The 22,578-nt window shown below is 35.5% G+C and overlaps 1 pseudogene; it reads left to right on the plus strand.

The window, feature by feature from the left end:
* Positions 1 to 726: 726 nt before the first annotated feature.
* On the plus strand, positions 727 to 17,042 carry LOC106404267 (annotated as a pseudogene).
* Positions 17,043 to 22,578: the final 5,536 nt, after the last annotated feature.

Consider the following 22,578-nt stretch of genomic DNA (forward strand, 5'->3'; position numbering starts at 1 on the left):
TGACAAAGCACGCCTATCCATCAAATTTATCGATGGAATTGATCCAAAGCACAACTGCACTAACAGTATCTGGATATACTTTTGTTGTCGCCGGTGTGATAACTGATAACCGTCGTACCGAACGTGGTAACTGCGTTTCTCTTTGCATCTTTTACACTAATTACGAATTGGCAAAAGGATGCGTATTGTTTTTGTGCCTCTGTCATTGTGGCCATTATACTCATGTCGATCAAGAACCTGTTATTCCTTAATCCACAGCCGGTAAGAAATCGTATACAATTCCCAATTTTCCATTTACAATCCTTTACAATCCACTCATCGTCATTGTGGCCATTACTGATGTAGATAAGTATTTGGAATATTTTCAAATATCTTATTATTTGTTTTATTAATATTAGATAATATCTTTATTATTTTAGGGTTTTATGGTGTTTTTATATATAGCCGTCTAGGGTTAAGTTTGTATTCAGTTGATTGATTATTAATAAAAATTGAGATTTTTCTTTTTTGTTCCTTGTTTTCGGTAGATCATAGGTGATCTCAACGAATTTAAGAAGACATTGATCTTAATCATTCTTAGACTAAATAAGATCCTTGTGATTATCTTAATTTTCCGGGTATTCTAAGAATCAACGGATCTCTAGTCCTATCCTATAAAGCTTCCGCTACATCAGGTGGTATCAGAGCTGGTGTTTTGGTTTCTTAATCAAAACTCAATCTGGAATCATGGCGAATCTGTTCGTCGAAAGTGAAGAAACCGTCTACATAAAAATTGTTGGAGATCCGATTTTTGATGATGATGAAGGTCGGATTCGAGACAAAGACAATGAGTTGTGTGACAAGATGGACAACCGGAGAGATGAACTTTCTCTCCAAGATAATTGGTTTGGTCTCGTCGAGTGCAGCAATTTGAAAAATAAAACGTTTATTTGGGCTTACACAAAACGAAGCACATTTGGTCTCGTCGAGTGCAGCAATTTGAAAAATAAAACGTTTATTTGGGCTTACACAAAACGAAGCACAATTGAAAATATGTTTTGCTATCTCGTGGAGAATAAGGTTAGCAGTTCACGGTTCTTCATGATACACATGGTACATCCTCATGCCAAAGTCAACATTGATGAAGTGTTTCATTATTATTTTGCACGTGAAGAATTTTATTATTGGAAGAAGGTTAAGAGGAAAGAAAAAGAAAAGTTTGGTTATCATGGACAAAGTTTTGAAACTGAAGACCACGGCTAAGATTCGAGAGCGAATCTTCTCCAACCCGGAGAGAATGATGTAGATAAGTATTTGAAATATTTTCAAATATCTTATTATTTGTTTTATTAATATTAAATAATAATCTTTATTATTTTAGGGTTTTATTGTGTTTTTATATATAGCCGTCTAGGCTTAAGTTTGTATTCAGTTGATTGATTATTAATAAAAGTTGAGAGTTTTCTTTTTTATTCCTTGTTTTCTGTAGATCATAGGTGATCTCAACGAATTTAAAAAGACATTGATCTTAGGCATTCTTAGACTAAATAAGATCCTTGTGATTATTCTAGTTTTCCGGGTATTCTAAGAATCAACGGATCTCTAGTCCTATCCTATAAAGCTTCCGCTACATCAATTATACTTTCTCTAAAATCTGTTTTATCCTTTTTTACTTCATAGCACCAAGACATTAGAAAGGATAAATTTGACAATTTTCAATATTAAAACACCACAGTAACACCACTGTGGTAAGTTCCAATAACTTATTTTAGAGAAAGGGATTTTCTTACACTTTTTCCTCAAGATTTTCTTACATTTCTTTTTTCAGTTTCCTACGTTGCCCCACTTTCACTATAATAATTACCACGATGAAGTCAAGGAAAGCGACCGTGAGGCAAAAACCAAAGGACGGGTTCACCGGTATCTGCGATTCGTCAACCTCGTAGCGGATAATCATCTTCTGACCAGCGGCTGAGAGCATGACAATCATTTCAACCTGAAGAAAAAAAGATGTATGTTTATATCTTTTTTTGCGATTTTGGCGGGAAAACGCGTTTTGCGATTTTGGCGGGAAACCGCATTTTGGCGGGAAACCGCATTTTGCGGTTTTGGCGAGAAAACGCGTTTTGCGGTTTTGGCGGGAAAACGCGTTTTTCGGTTTTGGCGGGAAAACGCGTTTTTCGGTTTTGGCAGAAAAACGCGTTTTGCGGTTTTGGCGGGAAAAACGCGTTTTGCGGTTTTGGCGAGAAAAACGCGTTCTGCGGTTTTGGCGAGAAAAACGCGTTCTGCGGTTTTGGCGAGAAAAACACGTTTTTTGGTTTTGGCGGGAAAACACGTTTTGTTGTTTTGGTGGGATAATGCGTTTTGCGATTTTGGCGGAAAAAACGTGTTTTGCGGTTTTGGCGGGAAAAACGCGTTTTGTTGTTTTGGCGGGAAAACGCGTTTTTCGGTTTTGGCGGAAAATCGTGTTTTTGCGATTTTGGCGACAAAACGCGTTTTTGTGATTTTGGCGACAAAACGCGTTTTTGTGATTTTGGCGGGAAAAACGAAATCAGATCGATGCAACGATAGAGAAAGTAAAATTGATACATGGGTTTGGAATAGAATTGAGTTTATTAATGGTTTTTTAATTGAAAACTAAATGGGTCAGAGTTGACCCAATCCAATAGACCTATTTAACATGTTAACCCGTTAACCTATTAACCCATTAACTTGTTAACCCATTAACCTATTAACTCATTAACCCATTGGATCGAAAATAAACAGTTCATTTGGGTTAATGGGTCAATTTGGGTTGGGTCAATCCATGGGTCATGACCCATTTTGACACCCCTAGTCACAACTATAATTAGAAGGAATTCAAGGAAAAAAAGAATTATAATTAAGAATTAACCTCAGTTTTTGGTACACCAACATCTACCCGCGAGCTCATTGACAAGGACTCATTTGTGCACCGATGAATTTGAACATCTAAAACATTAACGTCATATTTTAAATACATGTGCATAATTTTTTTTAAAATGTTGATACAATCACTGAGCTTCAAGGCTCCAAGGGTTTATTATATGGTTTTGGTATGGTATTGTCTAGTAACTATGATTAGGTTTTGCTCATTAGTCTCTATTTATATAAGATGCCTCAGATGATGGAAGACCCAATCTTTGGCTCGTATCACTTCATTAATTTACAAATTTGAATAGACAATAATTAATAGGTTACCAGAGTTCTCGAGTATAGTAATGATGACATTGTTGAACTCTGAAGTTATGTTCATCGTCTGCATCATAAATTAGAATTTCGAGTGAGTCAAAATTATAGACTTGTTCTATTAAATATAATAAGATAAAAAGAAAACCTCTATATTACCTTTCTAGTTCCCGACACAGAAAGGCATCCCAGAAGAAGCGCGGACGAAGCTCCTTTGAGAGGTTTCATGTTGTTTGAGTTTGAGAAGAATATGCAATAGATATTGCCCGTTTCAAGCTCTATCCATGGCTTTGAAGTTCTTCAATATTGTACGTATCATATGTCAAATTAAAGCAAGTTCGTTAACTTTAGGATGAGTAGAGTTTCTTAACTATTAAGCACGAGAAATTTATTAACCTAATTTTGGGAGTCTCTTAGAGATTCATGTGAAGTATCATTAGCAGGAGAAATTTATTAAAACTTTCTATATGGATGTTTTTCTGAATTAGGGAAGCTTTTGATTTTTTGGCCTCCTATTGTGAATGTAAACATACATCTTTTTTTCTTCGGGTTGAAATGATTGTCACGCTCTCAGCCGCTGGTCAGTGTAAATGATTATTGAAATGATTGTCACGCTCTCAGCCGCTGCAAATGATTATTGGTGAAGTCTGGTTTCCGGGAAATCAGGTCTCTAGGTGTTGTCTTTTGTGTATGCGTCGGATGAGAAAGTTGTACCAGAAGTTTTAAGTCATGGCGATGATCGTTCATAAAAGTTTTGGTTTTGCTGTGGTTAAAGATTTAAAACCTTTTGAATTGAAGTGGGACAATTCATATCTACGGAAAGTTTTTAACAAATAATCTAGGACATACTAAAACAAAATCTCAATATTATATAAATATATACACATGATAATTTGTGAAAGAGTGAAACTATTTATATCAAATTTGTGGACACAAAATCTAATAAAATATTTTTAAAAGTCAAATTTTGTAGTTTTTAAAGTAATAAAACGATAGATAAATAAATAAATAAAATCTGATCTTCTTAGAAAATATATAAATAACACTTAATCTAAAGTTTTATATAAAATATATATTTTAACTTGATAGCAAAGGTGTACATTATATTCTTATTAAAATTATATCTGTAAAACCATTGATATATTTGTTAGAAGTTTTAAACCATATTTTTATTTGGTGCCAAAAAAAAATTAGAACGATTCCTATTAATTCTTTTCCATTTCATCACTTTTGATAGTCATGCATTTTTAATTTTATATATTTGTTTTCCCCTCTGACTTTATTTCCTAAACTAGGTGTTTTCCTCGGACTTACGGACATAATTTTCTTACAAATACTTATTACTTTATGTTTTATTAATTTAAAAACTAGCATAATAAGTTATTATTTATGTTTTAAAAAAATTTAAATCAAGCATATAAAAATATATATATATATATAGCAATGTTTTTTCGTTAAAATATATCTACTTATTCTTGTGTTGAAATTTTAAAAACACTCACATATTAGAAATATTTTAGAAAATATATTTATACAAATGTTTTTGTTTGATTAATATTTAATTATAAATTATTTTATATCTTAAGTTTTAACTTTTATAACTGTAAAATATCATTTCAAGATAGCAATACAATATATAAGAATTATCTTATTTTTAAAATATAATATTATTAATAAAAAATTATTTTTAATTATATATGAAATTCATTAAGTATAACATAGGGTTTAACCGTTCAAACTTTTAATATGAAAGCTTGAATGCGAAAAATCACCTCGCGGATAATAAATAGATTTACTATACAGAAACTATTTGTAACAAGATTTTTGGTTGAGTATAGTCCTCCTATATATTAAATGAGAAGTCACTTAATTGAGTTTTGCTTAGGTGTCAATCATAAAAATAATTTAAGAAAAATTGTTATAATTTGATTAGTTAAAATATATTTAATTTTTAATTATTTTAATTAGATCTAATATAAAAAGTAGAACTAATTAATATCGCTTACCAAATAGTCTAAATGATATTACAAATAATAATTTATGGTAACTAGTTATCAAAATTATATGAACTGTAATAATGTTTGATTGATACTTTTTATATTTATATACTACATAAAATAATTAGTAGAACACAATGTATAGAAATTGATATAATGATTTCATATTCTTATTTAAAATATTATATTCATATATAAAGAATTATAATATTATTAATGTATTATAATGTCCATATATGTCTTATAAGTCATTTATTATAAATTAAAACATTTATAAAATTATTTATTTTATCTTAATTTTAAATTATTTATATGCATTTATAAAAATTTATATAAAAAAAATTCTCTGAATATTAAACAAGAAGTCACTTAAGTGATTTTTGCTTACATGTCAATCATTTGTGAAGTCTTAAGAAAATTGTTATTATTATTTGCTTGGTCGAATTTTAATTTTATTTATTTTAGTTTAGATTAAAAAAAAAATCTAGAACCAATTAATATCACTTGCCAAAAAAATTAAATTATACTACAAATAATGATTTATGAAACTAATTGTTGAATTTATCTAAAGAAGAATAACATTTGACCAATTATTTTTATATTTATAAACTAAATAATATAATGAACAGATTTTTTTTATAATTTTAATTATTTTATTAGATTTAAAATCAAAGGTAAGTCTAAAACTAATTATTATCACTTGCCAAATAACCTAAATGATATTACAAATATAATAATTAATGGTAGCTAAATTTCAAAGTTATAGAAAGTGTAATAATGTTTGATCAATTTTTTTTCATATTTATCTACTACATAAAATAATGAAAAAACAATTTATAGTAATCGATATAATGATTTCATATTCTTATAAAAATATAGTCGTATCTATAATAATTATTAGTCTCTTATAATGTCAATATATGCTTCATAAATATTTAGACTTTGAAGATTGAGTGAATTATTTTTAATGGAACATGTGAGAAATTTGATTTGAAAAATATTTTTCATTTAAGTCAAATAATATAGTCAACAAGGTAATGTTATGATTGAAAAAAATTCTAAGATGGATTTTTCTTTTGTTAGTTGTATATTTGTATTACTATTTAGAGACATAAATAAATATTTGGCAAAAATATGTAAAAAATTAGGAAAAAAATTAACAAAAAGTTAGTAAAAAGAACGAAATGATAATGAGAAAAATGAAAAGAGACCGAAGAAGATGCATAATATGTGTTGGTGAAGTTAATGTGATAATTACATATATAATTCTACAAGCATTTGTTATTACTAAATATTCATCAGTTATTTTTGCATCAAATTTATAGAAATTTTAAAATTGATTTTCGTACTATTTGAAGTTAAAATTTATATTTTTAATGTTTTTAATTATTATTCAAAATTTGTGACATTGTATACATAATATATATTTTCATACAATATTTATATCCACGAATTCACGGGCAACCACCTAATTATACGTTAAAAAGAGGACAAAGTTACGCTTACCCTACAAAAGGGGGTTTCACGCGGCATTCAAATGTAGCTTTCTTTCCATTGTCAAGAGCTACAAACTTGTTTTTCCTGTTGCATTTGATACAATTATCAAGCAACCATATGCTGACCCCCAAGAATAACAAATCAACTAATAGATAATATGCATGATCAAATCAACTAATAGATAAAATGTACAGATCGATGTGAAGATATATCATAGTAAGAAAAAAAAGCGGATATGTCCCCAGACCTGAATTTCAATGGATAAGTACTACATCTTCTCGATGAGAGTGTTTCCTTAACAGAATCAGTATGTGTGCTATTTCTATGTAGCGTTGTCTAGAAATTCTGAGCACCTAATAGAAAGAAATACACGTCAACAATATAGAAAATACATAATATATATATATCACAAGTTTGAGTAATAGTTACGTTTTAAAGATTTCATTATGACGCCTATTTGTAGACGTGATGATGCGACAACGGTCTCTACCGGGACATTTTGCCACATAATAGAGGGTGGAACGGGAACTTTGACAAAAATCTATGAAATGAAAAATAAAACAATCTCTTGAAAGTAGTAACACGCACAACACGATAATAAGTCTCCCAAAAATTGTTCCAAATTTGGATTGAGACTTCACTCTTGAAATTTACTATAAAAGAACGATCTCCGTTTTTCTTAAACTATCAACATAGTTATTCACAGAGAGAAGAAATAATGAAGACTAGTTGGTTGGAAAAATGGAAAAGCGTATGTGTTACCTCATTAAATTTTGCGGCTCAATAGTCGACACCACCTTCACAGTGGCTATGCCAGGCCTCTTTGCCTTGATATTGCCATAAGGCGACACTGATATAATGCTCATATCTGAGGTAAGCCACTGGTTGCCACTCCATGCTTTTTCACAGCCACAGCCTAAGTCAAACAAGACAAATATTAGAAGATTTAGGGTTTCCTTTAAGTAAGAAAGGAGCTAGGGTTTTCAAATTTTGGGAAAGGAAGAAAACTTGTGATTAGCTGACCTCCTGTCACAATCAGCTGCATCTCCTGAGAAGAAGGAGTCCAAGGGAGTAGAGAATCTGAGGTGTGCCAGCTTCAATATTGTTCGACGTGAATTGTACTTGTTCACAAACCCTGGGCAGATCCTGCCAGAAAATAAACAAGTCAGGGAAACTGATAAGGCAAGAAAGAAAGAAAGAAAGTGTTGTCAAGAAAGAACATATCTAACACTTGATGATGAAGTTTCTCCTACAAAAGTCAGGAACATGAGGAAAATGAAAATCCCTAGCCGGACCATCTCTGTTACTACGTAGACAGCGCGTACAAAAAGAAAGAACTTCGAGCACCATTAACGCTAGCTTAGGGGGGTGCTTAATGATTTTGGGATTAAAAAAAAGAAAAAATAGACAAAAGATGGAAGCTTCGGTGCTTAATCACTTTTACAACTTAAAATTATTAAAAAAAGAAAAACACCCCTAATTGAGTATTTGGGTTAATGGTGCTTATAGGAAAATGAATACTTTATTTGTTAATGAATTGAGGAGTAACAATATCTCCAAGGAAAGTCAAGAGGGGGGAGGGAAGAGAACATAGAATATCAATTATAGAAAATATTTGACATATATGATACATAATAATATTCTTTGACAAAGCAGAAAAAGAACAATTATTTCTCAGATATTATGGTGGATCATCCTTCCTACTAGAAGTGATGTATTCGTCGGTCAACCCGTCCTACAGCGGCTCGAATTATTTTCTTTGATTCAAAAATCTGAGCCGCACAACTCTCAAATCAAAAAAATATACTCGCATCCGTTTCGCCAAAACCTTTGGATAAGATCCGCAGATAATATTAATTATATTAAAATTATACAAATATTTATAATATCTTATATATTTTTACGAATTCTTTTTTTTTTTAAAATTGCAGGTTGACGGATACCTACGATTCATATTCGGCTAACATGCACTTATCCCGCTTAAAATAATCTCAATTCGCACCCGCAATTCAAAATTTTTTAATCTGTCGATCCGCAACCGCCATGTGGCGGATCAAACGAGGCGGGACCCGTGAATTTTGATTAAAATACCAAACTCTACTTCCTACCAAAGTTAACATGCATGTAAGTTATTTTCTTTTGACTTGATTTCATATTTAATTGCAAGAGAATAAAAAAGATACAAAGCCTTTCGGTCTTGATTTTTTGAAACTCAAGCTAAGTTATGCAGCTCAATACAGACTGAGGCCCAAAAATTAAAAATCACGCAATCAGTTAATCGGGGGCTTTGATTGAAGCCGAATAACTAGAGGGTTGCATGTCGAAGAAGACGGAGTAGAAATTTCAACAGAGTTATTCTACATCTGAATCTACCGAGAAGAGTGGGATGGATTCCTTTCATGATAACTAAGAAGCAGCAATGCATCCACTTCTCTTACAAGTCTACACTCAAAAGGGAGTTATCTGTTTCAGTGAGGGGCCGTAATGGTCCTTGATGCTGTAAACACAGCGTTGTGATGTGACTGATTCTTTTTGCACTAAGGTAAACACTACAAGAAAACAGCAAGGATACCGAAGGAAAAAATCGTTGGAATTTCGTCGGAATAACGTTATTCCGACGACATACCGACGAAACAAGTCCTCGGAAATAATTCTTCGGAATTTCTTCTTTCCTCGGAAATCCCTCGGAATTTTCCGACGGAATTCCAAGGAAACAAATTTCCGAGGAAATTCCGAGGATCACTAGTTTGTCGGAAATCTCCTCGGAATATAGCGAGGGAGAACTTCGTCGGGATATTTCCTCGGAAGTTCATCGATCGATGCGTTTTTGGACATATATCCATCGATCGATCCGTTTATAAAAAAACGTTCGGAATATACCGAGGGACATGTCCCTCGGTATATTCCGAGGAACATGTCCCTCGGTATATTCCGAGGAAAGGTGTCCCTCGGTATATTCCGAGGAAGATGTCCCGCGGTATAATCCGAACGTTTTTTATAAACAGATCGATTGATGGATATATGTCCAAAAACGCATCGATCGATCGAGTAAAAAATATAATTAATTTCCTCGGAATGTAAAAAATATTAATTTTTTTAAAAAATAAATTTTTTGAAATTTAAATTCGAAAATATAAAATTAAAATTGAAATCATATTAATTAATATTCAAAGTTTCACAAATAAAAATAAAACATTCCGAGTTTTTGGAAAAAAAAAACTACGGGTCTGGCACGTCCGGGAACACCTCGTTCGGGTACATCCTCTGCATCATCTCCATCATTTGCTGGTTCAGCCTCCTCTGTGCCTCATAGCCCGCCTGTTGAGCCGCCATCTGGGTCTCCAACAAAGATATGCGATCATCCTTGTCCTTCAAGGATGCTGTCGAGGCCGGGTCTGATCATCATGAAACCTGTAAATTAAAAAAATATATTTAATAAATACAGAAATATATAAATTAATTTTTTTTAAAAAAAAATCCCAAATAATTTAATCACAAAAAAAGATTTATAGATATTAAAAATATTTAATAAATATATAAAAATAGTTCTAATAAACAAAAAATAGTTTTAATAAATAAAAAATAGTTTAATAATTACAAAAAATAGTTTTAATAATATATATATATATATATTAAAAATATTTTTAAATCCCAAATAATAGTTTTTAATCACAAAAAAAGTTTTATAGATATTAAAAATGTTTTGTAAAATCCAAAAAATCGAATTTATATACAAAAAAGATTTTGTAAAATCCAAAAAATCGAATTTATATAGAAAAATCGTTTTGTAAAATACAAAAATCGATTTTATATACAAAAATCGATTTTATAAATACAAAAAAATAAAAAAATTATAAAAAAATTCTAAATCAATTCAACAAAACAAATTATTCAACCAAATCACAATTCTAAACCTATTATACAACCAAATCACAATCCTAACCAATCACCCTAACAAAAATCTATCAAAACTAAACAAAAACCTAACAAATAGAACCTAAGAGAGTGAGATAGGGTCCTTACATGATTTGTGTAAGAGAAGGGGGAGATCGCCGGAGATATCGTCGGATTTCAGGGGGAAATCGCCGGAGAGAAGAGAGGAGTCGCGCAGAGGAAGAAGAGAGAAATGGGGAAGAAGAAGGGGCTCGTGGTTATAAAACCTAGGGTCCGACGGACATTATCCGTCGGAATTCCGTCGGAATTCTAATTTCAATTTTCGCGAAATATTTGCCCGGTAAAATGAAAATATTCTGAGGAAATACCGAGGAACTAGTGTTTGGGGTTTCAAAACATCAATTTTTTTTGCCGTATTTCATTTCTTATACAATTGTAATTCATACCGTTGAGGATTCTTTGTATAGATGAGCATAAACCATGAAATAACAAATTTCAAAACTAATTGAAAGTATTCCCTTTACCGTTCATTAAAAGGTATAAGTGTTTCTCTTATGTTGTGGGATTTCGTTCATACAATCGGAAAAGTGTTAATTATACGGTAAGGAACAAATTTTTGACTTCATAATGAACGTAAGGCACTTAATAAGGGTTATATAGGTGTTATTCAAACCGCAAAACGTTGTTTTCGGTTTAAAAACCCTATTTCCTCGGAATTTCCTCGGATTATTCCGAGGGAATTCCGAGGCAACCCTTTTCTTCCTCGGAATTCCGTCGGAATATTCCGAGGAAATTCCGAGGAACAAGTGTTTGGGGTTTCAATACGTCAATTTTTTTTAAACGGATCGATCGATAGATATATGTACCAAAACGCATCGATCGATAGAGTATATCAGGTGTTCCTCGGAATTTCCTCGGAATATTCCGAGGCTTTTCCGAGGAAACAGGGTTTGGGGTAACAATGTGATCGATCGAGAACAAAATCTCGTACGTTTTTTTATAAACGGATCGATCGATGTATATATATCCAAAAACGCATCGATCGATCACTAAGATGGACCAAAGCGTAACAATGTGATCGATCGATTAGATTATCCCATCGATCGATCGAGAATCTCAAGCGTTCCTCGGAATGTCCTCGGAAAATCTTGTAAGTTTTTTTATAAACGGATCGATCGATGGATATATGTCCGAAAACGCATCGATCGATCACTAAGATGGGCCAAAGCGTAACAATGTGATCGATTGATTAGATTATCCCATCGATGGATCGAACAAAATCTCGGGAGCCTTTTTTTAAACGCATCGATCGATCCGTATTTGTACAAAAACGCATCGATCGATGCGTGTGCGGGAAACAGAATTATAAGGCAAAACTCGAACTTTTTGGATCAAAACCTCAGAACTCTCATCCCCTCCGATTTCCCCTATAATTCGACCCCCCCTTTTTCTCTCTCTATAATCATCCGATTTGAACAATTTTGGGCTCTATTCCCCTTGATTTTTTGAGCTCTACCTGATTCCTCACTCGTTTTCACCCTAAGACAGGTATACTCCGCAAATCTCCACATTCTCAAATCGTGTTCTTGAGCAATTTTTTGGGTTTTGTGAATTTCTTATTTCCGTGTTGATTCCTTGATCAAATATGCATGGAACAGATGTTTAAACATGGAATAGAACACAATTGTCTGTGATCAACGAGTTTGGAACAGGATTTGAGATGATTTAGAGATTGAGAATTTTTTTCAATTTGTTTTTTTTTATCACAACTCGATTTCGCCTTTCATTTTCATGTTGATTTGAGTTCTTAATTGATTATAACCATGTTGAGAGCAAATCGTTGTTGAAATACATATTGGAATGATGAACCTGGGGAATGAACTGATTATGGATTGATGTTCCTTAGCTGAGTCGCTAGTGTTTACTGAACTCGTGTTAGTATTGTGCTGCTTTGAAAAACATATACTGCATACTCACTTGTTTCAAAGATTTTATTTTGTAGAGAATGAAGCGCACGAAAACATCAGCAAAGAAGAACACACAAGAAGAGGGTTCGTCTCAGCGAGAGAAGCAAAGGCCAAATAAGTGGGATAAGTCTGATACCACCCACTACAACAACATGAAGAAAGTAGCCGTTCCGGCTACACAACTAGCATGTCCTGAGACGATGACAATATTGGGAATCAAATCAGACATTGAAGGGCTGTTCCAGAACATGGGTCTAGGCCAACTATGCAACCTCAACGAACCCACTTATCCGGAGTTGGTACGCCAGTTCATAGCATCCGCATACGTCAGCCATCCCGATGATAGCCATCAGGAAGGTTTTCTGGCATTCGTAGTGCAGAAAGTATACTTTGAGGTATCTTTCACAAACCTCTGCAGACTATTTGGATTGAGTGCAGGGGAGAGGACATCTGGTCTTTATTGGACTTCAGAGCTGTTGAACTTCTGGGAAACGATTGACACAGGGGTTTATAGATCTTCTCAGGCAAAGGAGTCACTTATCCGGAACCCAGTACTGAGATATGCCACACGCCTCATTGGCTCATTGCTATACGGGACAACCACAGCCGCATCAGTCACGCAATGGGAGTTGTGCCTCCTGTACCAAGGTGTGAGGCATTTGCTACCGGCATTTGGAAACTCTACATTCCCACCTGCTACTGCCTTCAACATGGGAGCGGTGCTGGCCGCAAACTTAGCAGGATACAAGGGGAAAGTAACCAAATCCAAGAGCAGTGCATGTGGATTTGGTGCAGTGATTACTCGGATCCTTACACATGTGGGTGTAGACTGCGAGAACCATCAGGTAGCACTGGACAGATCGAACAACATTGCTTGGAACTACCTGGATGTCATTTCTCTAGTAAGTAAGGAATTCATAGCTGGTCCCCACTCGAGGATCGATCGGGATGGTCCTTACGTCTACGTATTCCAGGACCGAGCGAAGAAAACACTCTACTGCCACCTGCCTCAGATCGGCCTGACTGCTCTACTTTCAGAGGCTGCAGTTGAGTTCCTACCCCCTGCTACCGCACTAGTAGACAAGCCATCCTTCTTCACGCCAAAATATCAGACCAAAGGCAAGGCCGTGGATGATGAAGAAGGAGAAGATGAGGCTGCACAAGCCATTCCAGATGATTCACAACCCCATCAGCTACTCCCATCAGACTCCAGCCAGTACAAGCTGCAAGAGCTTCCACCGAACGCCACTTCGCGCCAGCAACAACATTGGAGAGATCAGAGCATAAAGACAAACAACGACATGCTACACAAGATCTGGGCTGCCATTTCACGTATCAGGCCGTGTCGTTGCCAAAAGGATGATGTAGTTCATCAGGACAACTCTCCATCCAGCTCTGGTTCGGGTTCGAGTGGTACACACAAGGTAAGAAAGAGGTCCAAGAGACCCAAAGATGTAGGAACATCTGGAGCAGGAGACGAGGAGTAGGAGCTATCACCGGCCAGTATTGCCATTTGATTTCCGACCGCACTATTTTATTTTCTTTTCTATTCTAGTTTAATTTTGAACTTAGTTTTTTTTTTATTTTTTTTCTTAATTATGAGTTCGTATTTCTTTTACATGGTTTCTTCGTTTTATTTGGTTGTGTTTTGAGTAGTTTTTAATTCGTATTCAGCTTTGCCATGCTAGATAAACCAAATAACTAATATCTGAGTACCATTCTTTCAGCTATCAACTGCAGGCTGTGAAACATGGAAAAGCCACAAACATTGATCAACCAACAACATCCATGCTTTTAAGAATGTTCAAAGGATTCAAACTGACTGACCACTCAATCTACTCAAATTTTCTCATCTTGGGGCTTGGTATACACTAGGTTCGCTAGTACTACCATGTTCATAATCAGTTTCCCCATGATGATACCAAATTTTGTAACTTCGTGTAAACCCACTCAAATATAGATGAGTCCAAACATCCTACTCTTTAATAACCTTTCTATTTTTACAATTAGAGCAAGGACATCTTAACATACGTGTTTTTGCTTCCGGTTGTCGGTGAACTAACCCCATGAATTTGGTTATACCTCGTTGGTATTCTTCCGAAAGCAATCTCGTGTTCGGATCCAAATGAGGTCGATCGATCCAAGAACGAAAATAATTTGAAGAAGACATATTTTTTATGAATCAAATTCGTGTGTAAATAGAGTAAGAGGGAGGATGAAGATATGGAGTGAATGAAGAGGAAGAGGACTGCTTGTATTTATAGTTTAAATCCTGCCGACAGACCGAGGAAATTCCGACGGAATTCCGACGCCAACGGCTAGTTCGTCGGAATTTCCTCGGAATTTTGTAAAATCCCCCAACGGCTCTCCAACGGCTATAATATTTCCTCAGAATTCATCGGTTTTTTCTGAGGAACACATTTTTCCTCGGAATTTCCTCGGAATATTCCGACGGATTGATATTTCCTCGGAATTCCGTCGGTATTTTCCGAGGAAATTCCGAGGAAACCAAATTTTGTGTTTCCTCGGAATTTCCTCGGGATATTACGAGGATTTCATTTTCCGTCGGAATGTCCGTCAAAATATCGCTGTTTTCTTGTAATGAAACAAGAAAAACAAAAAAGGGACCCACCATATCAATGTCGAATTTCGGTGGCATTAGAACGCTGAAAGAGTCTTTTCGAGTGAACGTCACAGCCAATTGTTTTCTGCAGTCTTTCAGCCAAGCATCGTCTCCAAAGCCATCATGCATATTTAGAAGATCATTCAGCAGTTTCATCACAGGACTTGCTTGCCGTTTTAAGATCTCTATCTGTAATAAGCCAAATATATAGATATAAGGATTCAATTTCAACATTTACCTCTAATACTAAGATAAGCGTTTCATGACACAACAACGATCACAAATGAGCAGGATATCTTCCAAGTTTAACGATATATAGCATCAGCAGCTCAAGATCTTGTATAGAAAGCAAACAACCCACAGAAGCACATACGTTTACTCTTCTATGCAAGAGATACTTCTTATATCGTCCTGAAGGACACAATACAACACCACAAAATCACACAGATTAAGCACAAAATATCATGATGCAGAAACGCATATGACAAGGAACACATTTTACATCGCGGCGAGCAAGGTCAAGCCGGTTCCACGAGTTTGCGGCCCCCCGCACCCCGAGATGTCTTAAATCTCTGTGCACCAGTAAAAACCCACGAGTGCTAGGCTTTTACTGGTACACAGAGATTTAAGACACACAGATGCAACAAGAAAGGAGATAAATCTTCTGTCTGAATGATTTATTTTCTCAAGAGGTCATATGAAAGTGATAAGCAACCAACTATGAATCTTATTGCTTATCGGAACAGATAGAATCTCAAGTCACCAAATGATGCCTTGAGCCATCAAATCTACTGAGAACAAGCTGTCTTTGTCTACTTTCTTGAAGAGATGAACTCAACAAGCCTTAATGATCCAGTCTAACAACTGATACACAAGAGGAAAGGTAACGCTTCTATTTATACTCTTCCACTACTCATCTGCTCTCTAACTGCCATCTCCTTTCCTCTTGCCAGCACAACAAACCCACAGCCACGTCAGCTTCCTTCCTCCTTTCCCACGGTACATTCTTCAATAAGTCATATTTTCAGTTTGATAAGGATGGTCTCTTATGATTGTCTAAGGGGTTCTTTTACTTTAAGGTCTACCCTGATCCTGTCAGAGTGGTGTCGCCTTATATCTGTCAAAAAAAGCAGATATAAGGGCCAAGATTTCTCTGCTCCGGTAAGCTCTTTCAGCTCTACACTGAGGAGCTTTGTTCTGCCGTCTACTTTGGTTAGAATATTCGCCTTGTGTCTGGTACAAGAAGTATTAAAGTGGATATTTTTTTTTTACATTGCAGAATGAAGTGAGGAATGCTCAAAAGAAAATAGCAGAGCAGATTCTGAAGATATCTGTCAGAGTAGCAACAGAGGCAGCAGAGTCTGCAGCATCAGATGGGAAGACATTCTGCATTATCCAGCTTGATGTAGGTCTTGATGCAGCTGCCGTGCGAGAGGCTGTTTCGAAAGTTGTGGAGAAGAAGGTAAAATATCCATTTACTTTTACTTACTACTCATAGAGAAGGTAAAGAAAGCTAAATAACAGTGTTGTTGGTGAATCTTGTTGGGAATGTCGATAATAGTGTTCAGCACAGATGAAATAGCCAACAAGGCGGTTGTGTGTGCAGGAGTTCAAGCAACTAGACGTCACTGAGTGGCTGACAACTGCATTGGGCCCTCTAAAAGGCAGATGCAGGAAATGGAAAAGTTGTCTCGCATCTGGACAGGTATGTGTCTGGTTTTAGGAATCATGTGCCAATGTATCTAAATCTAAATTCCATCGGAGAAATATATTGACATAGGTTGATAATTGTTGAGCATGTTATTTTGGTTTCAGGGAATGGATGCTTCTCAAGTGAACGCAGCGTTGGATCTGGCTGCATAATTTGCATCAATGTGATTGATCTGGAGGTGATTACAGAATCTGTGTGGGTAGAATAACCTCTACTCATTTGATACCATTGTATTACCGTTTTACTCGTTAAATGATCTGTTTACTGTCTCATTTCGTGTGAGGAATTTGTCAGTCGAAGTTAGCAATTGGTGGTATTGCCTTTTAAGACAGTACGGGTGTTTGGTTTTAATACATCCTTCTTATAAACGGGTGGTGGACTAATCTGCACTGCCATAAACGTAAGGCACTGGGATGAGAGGTAAAACTCTGTTCTCCCGGGAGCTTCACTGGTGTAAGGAACAATTTCAGCTCAGAGATATATGAAAAATCAGAAACCATCTGTATTACATGTTTCATGACTTTACTACGAGAAGACGCAACGTCCAAGTAATTAGATAAGACACTAATTTATGATTCTGTTAAATGACGAGGATAGTCCCAAGCTTCAGTGCCCCGGATATCCCTAAGCAAGATGAGGTGATATCTATTTATCTCTGAGACAGCATTATGAAGTGAAACCATCTCACTCAAGATGCAAGCAATCCTCCTCCTGAACACTCTTTTGGCCCCTTTTACTTTTTCATTGATTCTGCCTTGAGGAAATATGTTTTTGTTGACCTCCTCTGCTACCCCGTTACGGCCTCTAAGGATGAGAAAAAATCTTCCATAGCCAATATTTATAATATCTTATATATTTTTACGAAAATTTCTTTTTAAAAAGTTGCACGTTGGCGGGTACCCACAATTCATATTCGGCTAACATGCACCTATCCCGCTTAAAGTAATCTCAATCCGCACCCCAATTACATTTTTTTAAATCCGTAGATCCGCACTCTCCCCCTTGGCGGATCTAACAAGGCGTGACCCGTGAATTTTGATTAAAATACCCAACTCTACTTCCTTAGAGGCGGATCTACATGTATCAAGGAGGGGGCAACTGCCCCAGTCAAATTCATAAATTATTCTTTAATTATTTGAGTTTCTAATTAATGCCCCCCATCCTAAATTTAAGTTTTGCCCCCATTCAGCTTTTAGTTTTTCTCGTATGTGTATTTTTCCTTTTCAGTTCTTTAAGTTATTTGTTTTTAACTAAAAACTTGGATAAGTACACAAATTCAAATTGAAATATAGAAGCTATTAATAATGTGTCTATCATAACAGATGATTCGAACTAGGCATGGGCGTTCGGGTACCCGTTGGCGTCCGGGTCGGGTTTTTCGGATTTCGGTTCTTTTTGATAACACCTCCTAGGTCTCATTCTAGTACACTACAAGAAAACAACATGGATAATGAGGGAAAAAATCGTCGGAATTTCGTCGGAAAAAACGTTATTCCGACGACATACCGACGAAACAAGTCCTCGGATATAATTCCTCGGAATTTCTTCTTTCATCGGAATTCCGTCGGAAATATCCGACGGAATTCCGAGGAAACACATTTCCGAGGAAATTCCGAGGAGCACCAGTTTGTCGGAAATCTCCTCGGAATATACCGAAGGAGTACTTCGTCGGGATATACATCGATCGATGCGTTTTTGGACATATACCCATCGATCGATCCGTTTATAAAAACACGTTCGGAATATACCGAGGGACACCTTTCCTCGGAATATTCCGAGGAACATGTCCCTCGGTATATTCCGAGGAACATCTCCCTCGGTATATTCCGAGGAATATCTCCCTCGGTATATTCCGAGGAAGATGTCCCTCGGTATATTCCGAACGTTTTTATATAAATGGATCGATCGATGGGTATATGTCCAAAAACGCATCGATCGATCGAGTAAAAAATATAATTAATTTCCTCGGAATGTAAAAAATATTATTTTTTTATAAAAAATAAAATTTTTGAAATTTAAATTCGAAAATAGAAAATTAAAATTAAAATTGAAATCATATTAATTAATATTCAAAGTTTCAGAAATAAAAATAAAACATTCTGAGTTTTTGGAAAAAAAAAAAACTACGGGTCTGGCACGTCCGGAAACACCTCGTTCGGTTACATCCTCTGCATCATCTCCATCATTTGCTGGTTCAGCCTCCTCTGTGCCTCATAGCCCGCCTGTTGAGCCGCCATCTGAGTCTCCAACAAAGATATGCGATCATCCTTGTCCTTCAACTGAGCCGTAAGTACTTCTGGATCAACAAAGGGCGGTGGTGCAGAAGAAGGAGGAACCGACCGGGTGCGACGACCCAAACCGACCAAACGTCCCTTCTTCTTTGGAACCGACTGAATAGAAAATAGCCAAATTTACAAATTTAAACCAAGAAATAAATGAATTGAACTTTAAAAAAAAAAAGAACTTACGGATTCAACGATTTCGTTGATTCGAAACCGGAACAAGTTGGTCGAAGCCGTCGAAGCGTCATCCTCGGTTTGAAGCTGAGACACTTCGTCTACCACCTGAGTTTGGACCAGGTCGACCACGTCCCTCACAAGACCGTCATCAATCTGGCCGGTCTTCTTGTTGGTATACGCCCTCCTCATTAGGGCGAGATCATCAACCGGCTCGCCATCATTTTCTTCCGCCTTGAAAAAAAAAACATAAATTAAAGAAACATTAGAAATTAGAAGAAATGCACAATAAATTAAAATTCTGAAACTCAAATAATTGAAGAAAAAACGTTTGAACTTACCATGCGATCTCCCAGAGTGGCAATAGATTGAGCACCCAACTTATGCTTGTAGATGCCCTTCCCTTTACGGTCGCTCCTGCGGTTTGTGGAGTTGGTGGAAGAAGTTTCTTTCGTCTCTTCCTTATCCCAATGCGCACACAACTCCTTCTAGACCGTGTCGTTCATCGACTTTGGGACCTTTTAATAAAAAAAAAAAAAAGTTTATTAAATTTAAAAATAGTTTAATAAATTAAAAAATTGTTTAATAAATTAAATCGAACCTTATTGATTTCCCACTTCTTCTTCCACTCGTGGATCTGCTTCCCATAGTTGTCCATAACTTTATGGACGAAGTGGTGATAGATAAAGAGCGTCTCATCGGAATTCCAGTTGAACTCTTGCTGAAAAAAAAACACAATTAGTGGAATATTTATATTAAAGATTAAAAATATAAGTAAAAAATTAGAATACTTACCGCAAACTGACGAAACCACAGAACCTGCTTGTCGGTAGGGAAGTGAGTGAAAGTCGGATGTCCCTTGTTGAGGGCCGAGTACATCATACGGTTGATCCATGCGCTGATCCCGTTCCCGGATCGGTTGAACCTAATAAAAAGAACAAACGGTTAATAATGAATCCAAATTTAAAGAAAAAAAATGTTTAATTACCATGTTTGACCCCGTCCATGTGGATACGGAGTGAGATACGGAAGATGGTCACGACCGGGCTGTTGAACCAACTCCGCAACACTCATCACTCCCGGAGGACCCGGAGGAGGAGGAGCGGATGCAGCAGCAGGAGCGAGAGGAGCAGGAGCGGGTGCAGCAGAGGGAGATGTATGGTTGGAGCTGTGGGGCGAAGGGGAATCCTGAAAATGGCTGGAATCCCGAGACTGGCTCCCCGTACCACCACGACCACGACACTGTCGAGGCCGGATCTGATCATCATAAGACCTGTAAATTAAAAAAAAATATTTAATAAATACAGAAATATATAAATTTTTTTTTTTTTTAAAAGTCTCAAATAATTTAATCAAAAAAATATTTATAGATATTAAAAATATTTAATAAATATATAAAAATAGTTCTAATAAAAAAAATAGTTTTAATAAATAAAAAATAGTTTAATAATTACAAAAAATAGTTTTAATAATATATATATATATATTAAAAATATTTTTAAATCCCAAATAATAGTTTTTAATCACAAAAAAGTTGTATAGATATTAAAAAATGTTTTGTAAAATCTAAAAAATTGAATTTATATACAAAAAATATTTTGTAAAATCCAAAAAATCAAATTTATATAGAAAAATCGTTTTGTAAAATACAAAAATCGATTTTCTATACAAAAATCGATTTTATAAATACCAAAAAAATAAAAAAATTATAAATCAATTCAAAACAAATTATTCGACCAAATCACAATTCTAAACCTATTATACAACCAAAAATCACAGTCCTAACCAATCACCCTAACAAAAATCTATCAAAACTACACAAAAACCTAACAAATAGAACCTAAGAGAGTGAGATAGGGTCCTTACATGATTTGTGTAAGAAAAGGGGGAGATCGCCGGAGATATCGTCGGATTTCAGGGGGAAATCGCTGGAGAAAAAAGAGAGGAGTCGCGCAGAGGAAGAAGAAAGAAATGGGGAAGAAGAAGGGGCTCGTGGTTATAAAACCTAGGGTCCGACGGATATTATCCGTCGGAATTCCGTCGGAATTATAATTTCAATTTTCGCGAAATATTTGCCCGGTAAAATGAAAATATTCCGAGGACATTCCGACGGATAGTAAAATATCCGTCGGAATTTCTTCGGAATATTCCGAGGAAATACCGAGGAACTAGTGTTTGGGGTTTCAAAACATCAATTTTTTTTGCCGTATTTCATTTCTTATACAATTGTAATGTATACCATTGAGGATTTTTTGTATAGATTAGCATAAACCATGAAATAACAAATTTCAAAACTAATTGAAAGTATTCCCTATACCGTTCATTAAAACGTATAAGTGTTTCTCTTATGTTGTGGGATTTCGTTCATACAATCGGAAAAGTGTTAATTAAGGGGTAAGGAACAAATTTTAGACTTCATAATTAACGTTATATAGGTGTTATTCAAACCGCAAAACGTTGTTTTCGCTTTAAAACACCTATTTCCTCGGAATTTCCTCGGACTATTCCGAGGGAATTCCGAGGAAACCCTATTCTTCCTCGTAATTCCGTCGGAATATTCCGAAGAAATTCCGAGGAACTAGTGTTTGGGGTTTCAATCTTGTAGGTTTTTTTATAAACGGATCGATCGATTTGTTTTTGTACAAAAACGCATCGATCGATCACCAGATGGACGAAAGCCGTAAGAATGTGATCGATCGATTAGATTATACCATCGATCGATCGAACAAAATCTCAAACGTTCCTCGGAATATCCTCGGAAAATCTTGTACGTTTTTTTATAAACGGATCGATCGATGCGTTTGTGTAAAAAAAATGCATCGATCGATCACCAGATGGACGAAAGCCGTAAGAATGTGATCGATCGATTAGATTATACCATCGATCGATGGAACAAAATCTTAAGCGTTCCTCGGAATATCCTCGGAAAATCTTGTACGTTTTGTTATAAACGGATCGATCGATGCGTTTGTGTAAAAAAATGCATCGATCGATCACCAGATGGACGAAAGCCGTAAGAATGTGATCGATCGATTAGATTATACCATCGATCGATCGAACAAAATCTGAAGCGTTCCTCGGAATATCCTCGGAAAATCTTGTACGTTTTGTTATAAACGGATCGATCGATGCGTTTGTGTAAAAAAAGCATCGATCGATGCATGTGCGAACAAAATTATAAGGCAAAACCCGAACTTTTTGGATCTAAACCTCAGAACTCTCATTGCATTGCCTTGCTAGATAAACC

Source organism: Brassica napus, chromosome C6 (assembly GCF_020379485.1).
Source record: "Brassica napus cultivar Da-Ae chromosome C6, Da-Ae, whole genome shotgun sequence".
Taxonomy (NCBI): domain Eukaryota; kingdom Viridiplantae; phylum Streptophyta; class Magnoliopsida; order Brassicales; family Brassicaceae; genus Brassica; species Brassica napus.